Source organism: Charadrius vociferus, unplaced genomic scaffold (assembly GCF_000708025.1).
Source record: "Charadrius vociferus isolate BGI_N301 unplaced genomic scaffold, ASM70802v2 scaffold82, whole genome shotgun sequence".
Taxonomy (NCBI): Eukaryota; Metazoa; Chordata; class Aves; order Charadriiformes; family Charadriidae; genus Charadrius; species Charadrius vociferus.
The window spans coordinates 4,735,721-4,753,131 of NW_009647401.1; the positions used below are offsets into that span (position 1 = coordinate 4,735,721).

The 17,411-nt window shown below is 40.6% G+C and overlaps 1 protein-coding gene across 1 annotated transcript in view; it reads right to left on the reverse strand.

Moving 5' to 3' along the window:
• Window positions 1-17,411, reverse strand: part of SGK1 (serum/glucocorticoid regulated kinase 1) — an 83,053-nt gene that overhangs the window by 33,570 nt on the left and 32,072 nt on the right. The window lies entirely within an intron of this gene.

Sequence of the window (17,411 nt, forward strand, 5' to 3'; positions counted from 1 at the left end):
CCCCCCCCAAAAAAAAAAAAAAAAAGGCAGAAAGGAGGCAGCATAAACACGACCTGTTATTCTTTGAATAACAGTGTTAGTAAGGCGGGTAACACTTTTGGTCTAGCAATGACCTAAGACTCTAATGCACTGCTTTTAAAGTGACTACTGCTGTGTTTAACATTTAGCCAGTCCTCACCTGCCCTGCTGACCCAAAAGCCAGAGAAATGTGATCTGCCTTATTCATTGCAAAGGCAATTTAAACTCTGAAGCCTAATTTACACATCAACATTGTTAATTATTTCATTGCTGAACATCTTAACAGAAAGAGCTCATTAATGGCTGCATATTCTGTTCACTTGAAAGGACATCAATACCAACAGTGGAAGCAGAATACATTATCTAGACTAAATACCACAGTCGCTTTGCATTAAAAAGATGTTGCTCACAAATACCAGATGATACTCATTTATTAAAGTTATCTGCCTTCACTGCTGTTTTGTGGAGTCCTATGGAGGGATGCAGCATATTTGTGCTACTGGGATATCCTGTTTTCACTTGAGGTTCTCAATTATCCAAATAAGTCACTGAATTCTTTATGACACTTAACATATTCAAATTTACAGCTTCATTCCTGTAGGTAATCTCTTCCAATGAAGACAATATCAGGATGTGACAGGGCTGAGCATACATTAGCTCTGTATATTGTGTTTGTGAAATTCTCAACTAAAGTGAAAAGATTCATAAAGTTGGTGACCCTAAACTGGCTGTAATCAGGCTTTAAAACTACTTATCCATTGAAACAAATGGGAGCCATCCACATTTCTCTTGGTGTGATTGCTTCAGCACTGCTGAAGTCTCAGGGGTGTAATCCGAGCCAAGGTCCTAAGCAGCTACCGAAAGACTATCACCGTGCCTAGTGCCCCAGGAAGGGCTGTCTCCACTTCTGGTGACCACAGTCATCTGCAGTTTCTGAAATGAGAGTAGGTTGGACTGCCTTGTGCTGGCGTTCAAAGCAGGAGCCCCAGGTGAGCCTGAAATCTGAAGTTGCCTAGACCAGGACATGGCTGTTGTAGCTTCTTACCGGCAGGTTCTCCCAGGCTGGCTGTGAAAGAATATTCAGAGGTTTACGTAGATGGAGCTCTAAAAAAGGTAAGGACTCCAAGCTCTGCCTATGGATAGAAGAAGCACTCATGCAGATTTCCATAAAACAACCATGACTTGCAGTGGGTTTGATTATGCTGCTATCGAGTCAACTTTAAGGGTCATAATTAAGTGAGCTGCAAAGTTGAGAGAAGGCCATTGTCTGCATTTTGTGCACTGCAATATGGTTGCTCCAGCCTCTGTGTTTCTCCACACAGCACTCGGCATCCTTGCACAACATCTCTGCAAGGGGCCCCGGTGCTAGGCACAATGGGCTGCATGATCCCATAGCTGCAAGCACAGCTCTTCAGGCTATTACTACCATCAACTCACAACGCATGCTATTGAAGGTGCTTGTCAACATTTTTGTTCTTTTCTGGGCCTCAGAAGGATTCAGTCTACACAAAGTCCCATGTTTGTGTTATAACGGTCAGAAACTATATACTTTGTAGACAGGCATCTCCTTGTGTCCTAGCGGAGATCATCATCATTTCTAAAGAGGTTTGCAGTCAGGGTGACTCAAATCATAAGCCTCACTGGCCCCTGCACTGTTCCGTCGGCGAAAAGAGCACACTATTATTTTTTTAACTTCTGGCCAATAATTTTAATCATTCCCTCCCCGCACCCTTCAACTTCTCTCCTGCTGCACTCTTTGCAGATGGGCTGATCTTCCTTTTATGGGAGGTATAATTTTTCAAGCCACAGACGTAAGACTGCATGCACCTGTATGAAAAAGGACTCCCTTAGTAAGATGGGAAGAAGTCTGGACTAGAGCAGCATAGGCAGGAGGGGGATTTATTTTTATGTCTCAGGAGAAGCGAGTTGCTTAGCTTTGTAAAATACCTTTTTTTTTTTTTTTTTTCTCCAGAACAACCACGATATAGATACGCCAGTGGGATCTGAAGGATTCTCTTCCAAGGAGAAGCATCAAGAATGACAAGAATAATGTTCTTCAACTGCATGACTGATTTATTCAAATAATTTCCCATCACATCTTTGCTGTATAACAAAAAAGCATGTGGCATAGGTGCTTGCTATTGGAAAAAAATATCCACCATTCATACAAGGAATCTTTTATTCAGGCTGCAACTTTAATTTGCCTTGGTAATTTTCAAATTGTGTGACACCTTATTATTTGTGACAATGTTTTGTTCTACTAAGATTATCAGGGAAGCGAGAACCAGATATTGCTGCCCTAAAAACTCAGTTAAAACAGAGCACAAAAGACTGGCTTCGGATCTAATAGGAGAATTACTAACTGCATAAGATTTTGTAAAACTGCAGCTGATCAGTACAGGTCTAAGCTATTTGTGAGTGGCTCCCATCCAAACTGCAAAAAGATAATCCTCTTCCAGAGATTCTTTCACCATGGCCAAGTCACAGAAAAAGCATCTGCAGGACAGACAGGGTTAACTATGTTTTCCAAATGTTTTTGAACCGAAGGACCATCTTTCCAGCCCCAAGCCTAGCTCAGGGACATACATAACTGAACAACACTTTGTGAATCACAGCTCTTGTGATTCACTGCCTTCAACAGTGCAAACGAGAGCTGTGTTTAATGATGTTGGGAAACAGATCTGTTTGAATAGGGCCGGCTGATGTAACATGCTGAAGGACTGTGTTGTGGCTCGCCGGACAGGCACCCAGGGACAATGAAACTGCAAAATTGCTAACCTGCACTGCAATGTACATGCTGCATCAAACACATACCGATCCATTATGGCACGCTGTACCTATGTCACCATTCGGTTACTGAAAGAGTCCTTCTTCTTGTATAAACCAAGTGGTGGGGGTGGGGGTGGGACGCAGCAGTGAAAATCAGCACTTTTCTTCCCTACACTTATATGAAATTTCTGCTGTACTTTATGTACAAAAGAACTGCACCAGTCCAAATAATGCATATAAATGTTATTTGTGTAATAAAGGCCTTTAGGATTGCTCATTATAAAGCAGCCAATAGTTTTTGTTAAGTGGTAAAAATAAGAGAGCATTGAATAGAAGATACAAAAAAAAAAGGCGCATCATATTTTTCTCAGGTAAACTCTAGTTTAAAAATTCACTGAAGTCGGAATATTAGATTCAAGGCTTTTTACCTCAGATTTTGAAAGAGCTTGAATTAGGACTCAGATTCATATCTGCGTTTTGCTCCATAGGGTTAAACAGGATTCCAGAGGTCAAACCGGACTGAATGGAGAGGAAATTCAGGTACATGTCTGAATTTGGAGTTACAGTCACAATGACTGTATAGTCAGAAGTAGCTGCTACAATGATCTTGTCATTGCATCGTATTCTGCATAATGAGGCTACAGAATCTTACCGAGTTTATTGCTTCCTCACCCCCCTTACCTCTGGCATCATGTCATATCTGTTTTTGAGTTCAGGATTTTCAGTGGCAGAAAATCCACCCTTCTTTATAAGGGTTATTTGTTCAACATGTTTTTCACTTTTTTTCTTACTGATTGCTTTTGCTTGATCTTCCAGTCACAGTATACTTTTATGTTTTTTCTTTGAAGAGCTTTGTGTCAAAAGTAGCTGCTCCACCAGGGAGATATTTGTAGGCCACGGTCAAGTTGCCTCTCAAACCCACTTTTGATGAAGTCATCATAGCCTTTAACATTTCTCACTGAGGATTAAACAATCTTGCATCTGGCATAAGGAAAAAATGCACACTGTTCCTACAAAGTAGCAAACAGAGCTATAAATCTGAGCCCTTGCCGTTGCCTCACAGTAACATGTACGTACATCCTAAATCAAGTACAGAAAAAAAAAATCCTTTAATTAACATTAGCTGTGTTTTCCAAAAGAAGGCAAAGTGTTACAGAAATGGAGCTTGTGTCTACACTATGAAAAATAGGATTTATTGCCACTTTTCTCTTTTCATGTAGATTTTAGCGGATCAGTCTAAAGACTACTATCACAAACAAACTAATGTATCGTATCCTATAATACAAGTGATAAACTGTGCTTGAAATAATTTTGAGTGTGGAGTTTATCTCTCTTAAGTAGCACAGTGGAGTAAAAAAGTATCTCTGTGCAGAGCTGACACAACACTTGCAATGAATGAGGTACGTCGACTAGAGAGGACGGAGCTTCCACAGGTTCACAGGGTCCCTTGGAGCGCTCTGGGTATCTTCCAAGGCTCACAATATACTTCTCTTTTTTCCAAGAATCAGCCTGAAAGTGTCGTAAGACTGGACTTTCTGGTCCTTGCTGGTTCTAACCAGCACAGAGCCATTCAGTTGTACATTATCCTGCTTTCATCCACAAATAACGAGTGCAGGGAAATGAATGTTAACTGAATGTACTTCAGGTTTGGTTTAAGATTTGGGCAAAGGTTGGGGTCAGTTCTCACTTTGCCTGAACTAGTTCTCTGCCCTGGGTGTTAAAGCCTCAGAAATAGTCAGTGACCCTTGTGTGCTCCCAGCTCGCTTTGAACTGCTTCTGGCCTGAGCAAGGAGCAGTCTTCCACGGATGAGCAAGTGAGATGTCTCAGCAACAAACATGTACCTATGGTGATGGTTGTTCTCTGGCTTTTCAGTCACAGAGCGCAGAATGCCAGGGAGAAGACACTACTGGATTTTGCTTCAGATACTAAGTACACTTACTGTGTAGGCAGTTTATTGACCCTCTAGACTATATTCTCATTCTGTCCTGCGCACCAGTATAGAAAACTAGTTGCAATATTGTATTGTTCTTTATTTTTCTGTACATGGGAAGAAATAAAAGCAGTGACCACTCGTGCAGTGATGGATGCCTTCCACAAGCCAGAGACATTAGATAATACGTGGCATCGTCAAGTACTGAGCCTAGAGGATTAATTGGATAATTATTATCTCAATTTTACAGATGGAAAATCTAAATAACAAAGAGTTTGAAGATTTGTTCAAACTTAAATCTCAGTTCAAAGAATCTGGAATAGACTCTAGTTCCCAATCCTCCAATTAATTTTCATGATGAAGTGATACACCCTAATACATTCTTACATAAGTATGACAATCAGCTTACACATACAGTGGGTTTTATACCAATGGAAAACCCCTTTTTTCTGCATATTTTCTTGATGCTCGTCAAGCACTTGATGATCCTTTTTTCATGTTTTATGGTTCTGCCATGTATTCAGATACAAAGAGACTGAACTCGTTTAAGAGAGACGGTGGATCTCAAATTCTACCAACAGGACTAACAAGCTCTTGAAACTTAATGTTTTGCTCAGAAACAGGGGTGAATTACACAGGAATAGAGATAAATTTGTTTCTGAATGATTACTTCTGTTGTAGCACAGCTCCAGGTCTTCGCAGCTTGGTGAAAGGAGACGAAGGATAATGGCTGCGATTGTGTGCAGGACCCATGCTAATCCAGCTGTGATTTGCAGCTGTTGAGAGAAACAGGAGCGAGTTATCTGAGGGGTGCTGTGAGTTCTATAGGTTTTCCTTAGGGTGGTAGTGGCCAGGTTTCCAGTTCTGTCCCCAAATGCCACCATAGCCTAACCCCTTTTACAGCCCCTAGCCCTGTGCAATGTCTACCCTAGCAGTGGTGGGGAGCTCTCTATGGACATCTCGATCTCTGCGTACAAGGACACTGGCTGGCACGTCCTTTAATCTTCTCTGAAACAGAGGTGTACTTGTACAGGAAAAGGAGCAGATATGCTTGACTGAACAGCAGAAGGTGAGGATGATGGAGGAGCAGACAAATACCTCGACCCAGTAGCAAGGGCATGGTGCTCCCATCAGCTGTTGTACTGCGCTAAGACTTCTATTTACATTGCGTGAGATGTACATATCCTGAGGAAGCTGAACGGCCTTTGCTATAAGGACAGCTTCGATGTCCTACTAACTTTGAAGTGTTGTATTTTCATAATACCGTAATTCAGCGTCACAGCAGCAAGGTCAAGCACATATTTTTATAAGAAAAGACTGTCGTGCATGAATTAACATGCTGTACTGAGGTATGATCCTTTTCCCTGCTAAGGAATCATTTGACCTGGAACTAAAAAGGAAATGGGGCTGGTTAGAAGCAAAGAGTTTTTGGAGAGTTGCTGTCTATCTGTGCTATACTTTAAATCATATTTCCATTAATTTCTGACAGCTCAATGACATAGTGAGGAATTGATCCTGTTCTCTGTTTAAGACAATGGAAAATCTCACTTTGTTTTCAGGGTTCACCTCTTGGGGAAAAGAAAAATGAAAGGACACATCCTAGCTGTCACAGGCAATTCATGGAGAATGTGAAAAATCAATGGATATTTTAGCTGCCTGATCTCTGTTACAAACATCTGCAGAGAAAGAAAGCAAATTAGCAAAATGTGTCCCTTTTTACTTAAGTTCATTTAAGGTCGCAATGTTAGTTGCACGTGTGTTCTGAGGAAGAAATGAAGCAAAGCTTTATTTCTGTCATTACAGTTGAGCTGCATAGGGGATATCAATGGATGTCTACATAATGTCATCTCTGTCTGTTGTGTGTGTGCAAAACTTGAAATGGAATTGTATGCAACTATTATGAGCCCATGTTATTCTACACCCACATTTTGCAAGAGGTGGTGGAGGTGGAGTGATACTGGCCTGATAATGAGGGCAGCGATTGTTGTTTGCCATTTAGGAACAGGAACAGAAACTGAAATAACTTGAGCAAATAGGCTCTGGCTACGTCAGGGGTGTGGTTAGTTCTTATCAGTGGGTTTCTTCTGGCACTCATGACAGGCGCCAAAAGCAGCTGGGTCAGTCATGTAGGTTAGATGAACGCTGTATGCAATGTATGTCCACTGCATCAGAGTCAGTCAAGGAGATGTCTCCCACCTGAGTAAAAACAGCTCAATCCCGAGGAAGCTCCCAGTACTGAGGAGCCTAATGGAGTGGTGGGCTTTCCGCACCGTGCCAGAAAATCTCTCATGATGTGAGCATGTGGCCACAAAAGCACTTGTGACATCTTTTGTGTGACTTCAGTATGGGCTTACATAGTATTAGCAATACTGGAATAATTTTCCAATACTTTCCTGAGTTTGGTCAGCCAGGCAGCCCAGCATCCTTATCCCTCCCTGCTCTTGCTGTCAGCCGCCCTGGTTCCAACACAACACATACATAAGTTACTATAAACATACACGTTGGCTTTAAGATATGACTTGGGGATATTGTTGGTGTAGATAAAGTCTAAAACTTCATTCTACCCAAAAAAAAGAATTGAGGGACTTCAGCTATAAAGTTCTGTACAAACATAGTTCTTATCTGGATTGATGTTTACACTGGTCAGCTATGCAATAATATCCAGTTTGGTTGGAACCTTGTTTAAATCAGATTTAAATCCAATTTCTTTGCTCCAGTTTCTATCCACAAGACAGGCTTTAGGGAATGAATAGGGTCTGTGTGGTCCTTGCAGTCTAGCTTTGCATTTGCAGAGGATCTTATTTCTGAACATTTCCCAGTTTGATATTTGATGCTGTGATTATTAACAAGACTTGATCTTGCATAAAATGGCTGGCACATGGTGGCCAAAGGTTCGGCATAAATGTTCAGTACTGTTTAATATGCAACTACTTGCACATCTACTGAGCATATATGTTGGTCCTTAGCCTCTGCTGCTGTGTACTGTCTCTAGCCACGAGTCTTGAGGAGTAAAGGAAGAACAAGGGACATTTCACTGTTTTTGCAAATCATAAAATCACCAAAACAGGTCTTTTTGGATGTGTTTTACTTTCTCGTCCAACTCACTTTATCTCTAGTCATAGCATCAAGAAAAAGGGGACTCATTAAATTGGAAAATATTTAACACACTACTAAATGTAAACAGTCATTGCAACTCTGGAAGGCAGTTCCTCGTTTTTTCATAGTACAAGTATGCACTTGCATTCAGAATTACCTAATCAAATATGGGAATGCTGGTTGGTTGCATGCACTTTCATAGCTATGTATCTCTCTGATGAAGGTTCCCAGTTGTGCTTAGAGAATCAGAGATTGAGTTTTTCCATTCCTTTAAAATGCAGCATGCAGGTGGTCCTTCTTTCCAGCTGTCCACAGAACTTTAAAGCAGATATCGCGTAACCAGTCTTCCATCGTTATCCCTGAGACCATCAGCAGGATTAATTGATTTATGAATTGCGCCTTTGGTCCAAGAAGAGCCTATGTTTCTCCCCCAGAGTAACTGAAACAACTTAGTGAAATGATATGATCCTAACCCACCCAAATTTGGCAACAATCAAGCAGGAGCCAGATTTTGAGGTTGTGACAGAATTCACAAGCCTGTTACCATCAGCCTCACCACAAGGCTGCTGCCAAGACACAGAAGATTCAAAACTAAGTATACATGGCAGTTTCACTGAAAGAAAAAAAATATTGACAAATGTTCTATGAAGGCACTAGCACAATTTTTATTTTTTTTTTAAAGTTGTTTGCAAAACTTAGAAAGGGGCAATATCTTCTAAAGATCTGCTGACAGCTGTTTAAGGAAGCTGGTATAGACTTATATACCTACAAATAGTCCTATAGGTCTTATTTCCACTCTTCTCAGTATTGCTGGAATGAAATGTGGGGAAGAATCAGGCTGCTAATGGGATACATGGCCCTGATACAATCTGAGTTTTGCAGCAAGAGACTTGGAGATTGTCCAAATTGCCTTTTTCCTGTTCTTCTCCAGTTAAAGGCTGGGGCAAGTGGTAGGTTCAGCACAGTCTTCAGCATGTGCTAATGTAGTAAAAACACAGATTCACAGCCTACAGTAGCAAGCCCATAGCTGTAAGCGAACAAAGGGGCCAAAGATTGCAAACATTGCCACCACAGGCAAGCGTGGGAGGACAAGGAGGAGCCAGATCTGTCAGTAGAGTATCTTCTGAATTGGGTGTGAAACGCCCCTCCAAATGCAGAGGCAAAGCCCTGGACAGAAACCATGGGAGTGGGCTGTAACTAGCTCAGGAAATGGCTGGTTTGCAGTTGGGTTTCATGTTCCAGTTGTACCTGTAATGCCTGAACCTACAAGAGGCACATTGTACGGGAGGAACTACCTGAGCATAACAATCTTTTATGGTCTGTCCATGTCCTCCAGGGATTAATGGCCAGTTACATATTTTCAAACAGTCCCCCCAAAACTGTAGAGTGTGGCAAGTACTAAGTAGCCCTTATCAGGGTGGAAAGTTACTCTGCAGTTCATATGTGAAGTGACATCCTGAATGTGCGATGTGTCAACAGCCATATAACCTGTGATAAGAACTTTGTTTGCTGCACTGTTATGTCAGCTCAAGTTCACGTGGCTTTCAGAAGCTGATGTGGTAACACAACTCTGGTCTGCTTGCATGAGGAGCATGCATGCGGCTTCTGCTCACACTAATTGACACAGTATTGGCAGAAATTTTTCTGTTTCCTTTTCAGGACAAAATTGCATTGATCAAAGTTGAAAAATTTGAAATTCCCCTCCCCCGCCATGCAGTTGCTATATTATCTGAAGGGAATATGAACCAAAGGAAGACAGTGGAAAATAGTTATAACTAAATAACTTCACTTTAGAACAGATGCTTCCTTTTCGTAGTATTGCCTTGTGCACTCTTAGAGAAGGGTTGATACAGAGAGAGTATTTCCTTTTAAAATTTGTCATCCCTGAAGGTCACAGCTGAATAGCTTCAATTCCTCCTTTTTAAAAGTGGGTATTATGAGACATAATCAGCAAGAGTTCCTAGAGGCACTACCAGCTCTGAGTGCCCCAGTTTCTGAGATCCTGGCTTGAGGTCCTACACAGTTTCTCTGGCATGACGGGTATTTCTTACTCACTTTCTGTGATGTTGTCAAAGGTTATCTCGGGTGTATGTGTGTCCAAGAGCCATAGTGCCTAAAATTGCTGGTCATTTCTGACAATTTAGCCAGTATTAATGTACATAATCAGACCAAATATTTATACAAAATGTTACTTTGACACATCAGGAATATAATGAGCATAGTTTACTGTCACGCTGAATTTAAAAAAGAAAGTTACCTTCAGATACAACTGTAACTGAAAACCGTGTAGCATTTCGGTGATGTATGGCAATATGAAAGCAAAGCTAAACAGAAACAGTGGAAACTCCGGACTTTCATTTCTGTCAAAAACAACTGGTGATTGAAGTAAGGTACAGAGATTTCTGAAATTCTTCCAGTTATAGTAATCGGATTTTAAAGATACTTTTCTTTTCAGATATATGATATTTATCTTGACAGAGTCTTACTCAACAGTTTCATTGTTTCATGCATTTCCCTTTGGTCTTTTGAAAAGAAAGCAAGTTTGTTCTTCTCATCTATAGCCATTCCCTCAGTAGCTGTCATTTATTGTGTAGAAAAAAGGATTGTGTTGTATTTCTGCATGCATTTGGCTTTGCATGCAGCTATATTTTTCTTTCAGTAGATGTATCTTGGGGCTTGGGGAATTGTTTTGATGAAAGAGCCGCTTTTTAAGCCAAAATATCTTTATCTCTCAAAGAGCCTTCTTGTGGGCTAGATTAAAAAAAAAAAAAAAAAAGAAACCCTTAAGAAACCTAACGTCATCATCTTAATAATGCTAGCTTTTAGACATTTGTTTTCTAGGGTAAAACCTGTAACTCTAGCTGTATAAGTACCTCCACAGGTACCTCTTTAGCAGCACTAGATGCTTCATAATAAGAGTAACAACAGTCAGTATGCTGACAATAGAGGGGGAAATCTGTTAGCATTAGGTTCTAACGCCTTCCTTTTAGGAGTGTGTTTTGAAAAGCATCTCAAGGACATCAATCCCTGTTTTTATTTAACAGCTCAGGCCTGATAACAAATGCTCCAGTTTTTTAATCTGATTTTCCTGCTTGCCATGAGGCTGCCTGAAATAGCGTTGCATGCCTGATGGTAAAACTTGGCCACTGTCAAGAATCGGACCTTTGGGAAACAGAGATGACCTGTCACTTTCCTTTTAAGCTACAACAGTGTTTCATCTTGCAGCTCCTTAACACACAAATAATCCTTGCAGCAGTGACTAGAGCCCAGGAATCCTCTCGCCTGGAAAGGTGTTCAAGCAGGCTACCCCGGGTTCGAGCTGGCTACCAGGTTTTGGTTGTGCTCTTGCAGAGTGATGCAGGTGCAAAAGGAGGCATTCACAGTATCCTGAACTTCCACATAAACAAGCTTATTACTGAGGAGTAGTTAGAAGATGCTTTGGGAGTAGGGAGGTGTTTGTTTTCCCCACCTACCAGATTTGAAAAGGTATCTCAATTGCAGTCTCTGCTTTCCTCAGACTTCCACTTCACACTTTCGACAATAATATGTGGGAGGTATACACTCTTAGCAGCTCTTCTTATCTTTCAAGGGCAAGAGTGGATCTCACTGCATTGTCCTGAAGACCATTCTTGCATGCTAATCCTTGTATTTAGGGAAATATATCTAGTCTCTTTTTTGTGTTTTCTACTTGCTTGCTCAGCACTATTCTGAAGCACCTAAGTCTGTGTCTGCAATATAGAGGACTTAAGTATTGTATCTTGCCCAGAGAAGTTGTGGATGCCCCATCCCTGCAGGTGTTCAAGTCCATGTTGGATGGGGCTTTGAGTAACCTGATGTAGTGGAAGGTGTCCCTATCCACGACAGGGGGCTTGGAACTAGATGATCCCTTCCAACCTAAACCATTCCATGATTCTATGATTAACTGTAGGCAATAGATTCTGCTCCAGTAGATAGGTCATCAGGTGCTATCATGCAAAACACATTTATGGGGTTTTGCTTTGGTGGTGTTTTTTTTTTTGTTTGTTTGTTTGTTTTGGTTGGTTGATTGGGTTTTGTGTGTTTGTAGTGTTGGGGTTTTTTGTTTGGTGGTTTTTTTTTCTTTTTAATTCTGTCTGTAAAACCATTTATCTGCAAAGAGAATAAAAGTCTTTGTTTCACAGGAAAGCAAAACTGCGCATGGTTTCACATGACAGCTCACTGCTTAAGAATTTCTTAATTAGAAGGTTTTGGATTAATTTTCAGTTTCTTAAAACTGGTCATTTCTAATCTATAGAAGTTCCAATTGGCCTGACTCCCTCTTCTTCTACACTCAAGTGCTTTTTATAGATGTTAGATGGGATGACACCCCCCTACACAGCTCTCTATCAGGAAAATGTACTTTTTTGCTCCAAAATTAATTACCAATTTATGCAAAGCCAGGAAGGGATATTAAAACCGGTGCCCTCTTTGCCAGTAAAGCTCCAAAATAATTTTGAAACAGTGTAACTGTTATGAGTCTGAGCAGGTTTTTTGGTTTTAATGGTAATGTCAATATGGTGTGATACAATATAGGCCATACAAACTCTTAGTGCAGCTGCACTGTTGCTTTGGAAATAATTATGTTTCCATTAATGTAAATAGTCCAGAAAGTTGACTTATCATGCATCTCTCAAATCCGAAGAGTGCATTACAGAAACTCTTTTAGAACATCCTGTGCTGACTATTCAGAGGGAGGGAAAGATTTCACAAGATGGAAAGGGTATAATTGGATACAGAGCAAGTACACTGCATTAAGATAGGAGACACTGAGGAGTCCTGGGATCTGGGAACTGCATTAAATTACCTTAAATGAGCAGCATGCACTGTATTAACTAACATTATAATAGGATTTACAGAATGCATGACTTTACTGTGGAGGTCTTAGCCAATTATAACCTCTCTGTGCAAAGAGGAAAATTCTACATAAAAGGTTATCTGAAAGTTCTAGACAGAAAAATAGTGATGCTTATTTATAAACTGCAAAGGAATGCAAAAGCTACAATGCTAAGATAAGAACAAAATTATTCACTGTGTTACTCATACTGATTGAGACACTTGGGATGTCTTGTGATATCTGTGGCTTCTTGGGATAGACAGACCAGTGCATATAGAGTAACCGAAGGAAGAAACAAGCTTTTCTTTATGGAACTTGTTTTTGTGTCAGAGACGCATTTCTTTAGAAAGAAATGACATACACGACTAACCCTTGCCAATCCTCAAAAGCACAGTCTAGGCAGCCCATGAAATGTCCCTTGGTGGGGAGGAAGGGACACAAATTGGCCAGGGGGGGAACTCTTTAGGAATGGGAAAGTCAAGCCCACCCCTCTGCTCCATGCAGTCCTGCTGGTGACATGGTCCTGGCCCTGACCAGGTGGCAGAGGTGGCTCTGCAGCTGCTCCTGCCCTCTGCATTTCCCCTGTCTTTGTGCAGCCCTGGACTCTCTGACCACGTTATAACATTATTGCTCCCTTGGTGGATGGGCTTGAATTTGGTTTTAAGTCATAATCAGCTCGACCTAGTCTTTAGCTGTCTGTACATGGTCTTACGCACGCTGTGTGTGAGAGAGTTGTTTTATCCTCAGTGCTGTTGCTCTTTAAGAGGGGAGCATTAATTGCCTGTCAGATTGTTTTTATGACCTTGTCACACAATGCAACAGACTCCTTTATTTATCTACTATGAAGCACTGACTTATCTTCAAAATGAGCTGAAGCAATGATTACAAGATGGGCAATAAACAGATTAAAATCAAACTCCAATAGCGGAGAGCAACTCCAGTCGTCCCTGCTAAATATAACCTTTGAAGACCAAATTTAACACAGTGTTAGGCTGTAAAGAATATGTTTTTTTCAAACAAAGTGCTTTTTGACTGGTTTGTTCACCTTCTTTGGCATCAGGTACTAGATAGTGCCAGAAGCAGGATTCTGGAGAAACAGCAAACATTGTTCCATTCTAGTATGCAAACCTCTTGACCTTATGTGTCTGACCACTTGCTAATTGGAAAAGAGCCTTGTACATCCTGCGTGATGGGACAAAACTAAACAGAAATTTAGCCTACTGTGTCTGGCCCAAATTCCTCACACCCACTGTGCTGGGTATTTGCTGGTTACTACCACTGATGTAGAAATGAATACTTTTCTCTGGTGTCTATGACTGTCAGGAAAGTAATTTGGATCTCTGAGTGGAAATGGTGCTAGATAAACACTATATTAAAAATAAAAATTATTTGATAAAGAAAGAGAAAGAGATGTCATTTCCAGTCCAGGTATTATGGAAACCCAGGGGAAAGTACAACAAATCATTTTTCCAGCTGCAGACGTCCTCAGGGAAAACCCTTGACAACCAGTTTCTTTAAAATAAGAGATATTTTAATTGTTTTCAGTAGTGTTGAACCAGCATTCAGAGAGGAGGAGAGCATGTTTTTAGGTTTTGATATTGACTTGTCCAATTAATTTACTAAATGTATGGCACTTGAACAGACCTGTGATGGATGTACAAATGACTGAGTGCCTCACTGCATATTTGTAAAGCAGATGATTGATGTATCACATCATTTTGTTGAGTCATGGAACTGATTTATACGCTCTGTGCTATATAGACATTCTCTTTGTCAGTTGGGACTGTAAAAACCCCCACAGGCAATTGTCTGCTATTCAGTCTTTGCCATTCACTGAAATTACACATAATTTTAGCCTGTGCATTTGCAAACTGTGCTTTGCCATTTCCATTTGAAAACGCTTTTGTGTTAAACATTTTTTACTCGTCTAAATAAATATTATCCATAATAACCCTATATCAATCCATTACAAAACCATGAAAGTACATACTGCATTTAGATTTAATCCCTGAAACAAAGCCTGTTCCCACCTCACTTGCATGTCGCTTTCACAGCTGATTCTCACAGCTGCTGAGAAATCTGAGCAACAGAGAAATCTAAGATTGCTTTTCATTTTGCTAAAGCTATAGGATCTGCAATAAAATCTCATTTGAATCACTGGTCTTCGGATATACAAGCAATCGAATTCCTAAGATACACCTATTGGCAGATACATAAGTCTGTTCTTATGGGCAGAGATATGTATTCAAATGTACTCAATTCCAAATTCCATCAAAAACCCATTAGTGACACATTTATATCAATAGCTAAAAGAGCTTTAGTGCAGTCAGCTAGAAACAACTACTTAGGAAATAGCTGTAAGCTATGCTGGTGAAAATGAGTTTTCCGTTTGAGGCTGTCAACTTGCAGGATTAAGCTACAGCTTTGACTTGTGATGATCCAGAAAATACAGACTTTCTGCAGCCAGAAGTTGCTGAATGGAGAGAAGTACAAAATACCTTCTTTACTGTTCTAATTGCTCATATTGAACCACTTGCTTCCCTAAAGCTCTCTTTTGTTTACAGACAGTGCTATAATACATATCTGGAGCAGAATATGATGACTGGGTTTGCTTGTATATGAAAAACAGTCAAACAGAAGCTATGGAGTTCCAGTGGTTGTGAATTCTCAAATTACATGTAGCATACAAATATTTCCTTTGCTGGTTCTAACATCTTTTTCCTTTGGATTATGTTGGAAGTATCCTTGTCAATACAAGAGGGAGCATTGAAAGCAGGGTTGCCCAACAGATTATCTTTCTGTATGTCACTCTTATGAATACAAGGTATGGTTCCCAAAGTCAGTGGGATAAGCCCCCATCCTCCAGTCTTAGGGGGCATAGGAAAATATATTCTGAAATCTAGAGTAACCAATTGTAAAGGCAAGAACAACCTACATATGAATATATTAAACTCCAGCTGTAAATAAGTTTGACACTTGTGTTTTGACAGACAGTTCCAGATCCCTGTAACTCTTACGTTTAAAGTCTGCTTATAATGTTCAGTCTTTTATACCATATATGAGATTTTCTCATCTGTGCTACATGTTAGCTTAAGCGGAAACCTTTCAGTTGTTTTTCATTTCTGCTTTCCAGACCTATTCCTACTATTTAATTGTTGCAATGGAGCAGGCAAATAAACAGCCATAATTTTTCTGGAATGAGTTTAAGAATACTATTCCACGCTTGTCAGGCCACACCTAGACTACCACATTCAGTTTTGTTCCCCACTATACAAAAAAGCTGTGGACAGGCTGAAGAGGGTCCAGGGAAAGGCCGCCAAGATGATCAAAGGACTGGGAAGCCTGCCATTTGAAGAAAGGCTGAGAGAACTGGGTTTGTTCAGCCTTGAGAAAAGGACGCTTAAGGGGGACCTTATCACCACGTTCCAGTATTTCAAGAGTGGCTACAAAGAAGATGGAGACTCCGTTTTTACAAAGAGTGACATGGAAAAGGTGAGGGGTAATGGGTACAAGTTACTGCAGGGGAAATTCTGACTGGACAAGAGGAAAATTTTTCATGCTGAGAACAATCAGCCATTGGAATAATCTCCTCAGGGAAGTGGTGGATTCCCCATCATTGGACACTTTTAAGATTCAGCTGGACAGGGTGCTGGACCATCTTGTTTAGACTGTACTTCTGCCAGGAAAGGTTGGACCAAATGATCCTTGAGGTCCCTTCCAACCTGGTATTCTATAATTCTATGAACATGGTTATTTTCCTGCTAGCAGTTTTTACTGGCTACAAGAAGGGACAAAATGGAAACCAGAACTCATTGAGTTCATTGAGTCTGAGAACTCATGAACTTAAGTGTTTTCTGAATTGCTGCATGGGGAGATTCCAGCATGCACAAGGTAACAACATTTCTCAGACCGAATGTCAGCCTGGGACCACTGGCTTCTTTGTCTGTCCTTTACTCCTTGGCAACCCCTTCCCAAAAGATCCTACTTACCAGGGCCTCTCTCAGTCACTTCAGAGTGGATCTCATTATATAGATGAAGGGAAAAAATTATATAGTTTGGCCTGCAAGGCCTTTCCCAGGCATTTGTTGCTCTGGTATTGCTGGTCTGTCCTCATCCACATGAGTTATATATATTTCACACCCTTCGCAATGTGTCTTCAAATGAGGCACGAGTAAATTCAGTGAATGAAGGCTGTACTCAATGAATGGGTAGAGTATCTGCTTTTTGGGTGTGGGATTGACCTTCTGAGCTACCCTGAGCTGAGGTCTTCAGCAAGCGATTCTCCGTGGCACCCAGGGCTGCCTTCTAGAATAATCACGGTTAATTTAAGACCCTGCAGTGTGTACTGAGTAGTTCTAATTATTCCATCAAAGTGCATTACCATGTTTCTGTCTCTATCAAGTGTAATCTGCCATCAGGTCGTTAATTTGCCTAGGTTTATTAGAGCCTCTCACAGTCCTCTCCAGATTTGATTTCACTGAACAATTCTGCTACCTGAACTTCCTTTTTTTCACCTACTTTTCTTTTCCAAATTATGTTTTATTGCATCACTTTTCACATATATTGGTTACAGGATTAATTGTCCCATACTGGGCTTTCAGGATTTCCATTTCCTCTATTGTGTATGTGCATATGTTTGTGTATTAACTAGCACTTATCAGGATGTAAATCACATGGTGCCTCATTGCTAATGCAGATCATTAAATGTACAAGGGCTTTTTATCCAAAATATGTGACAAAACCAT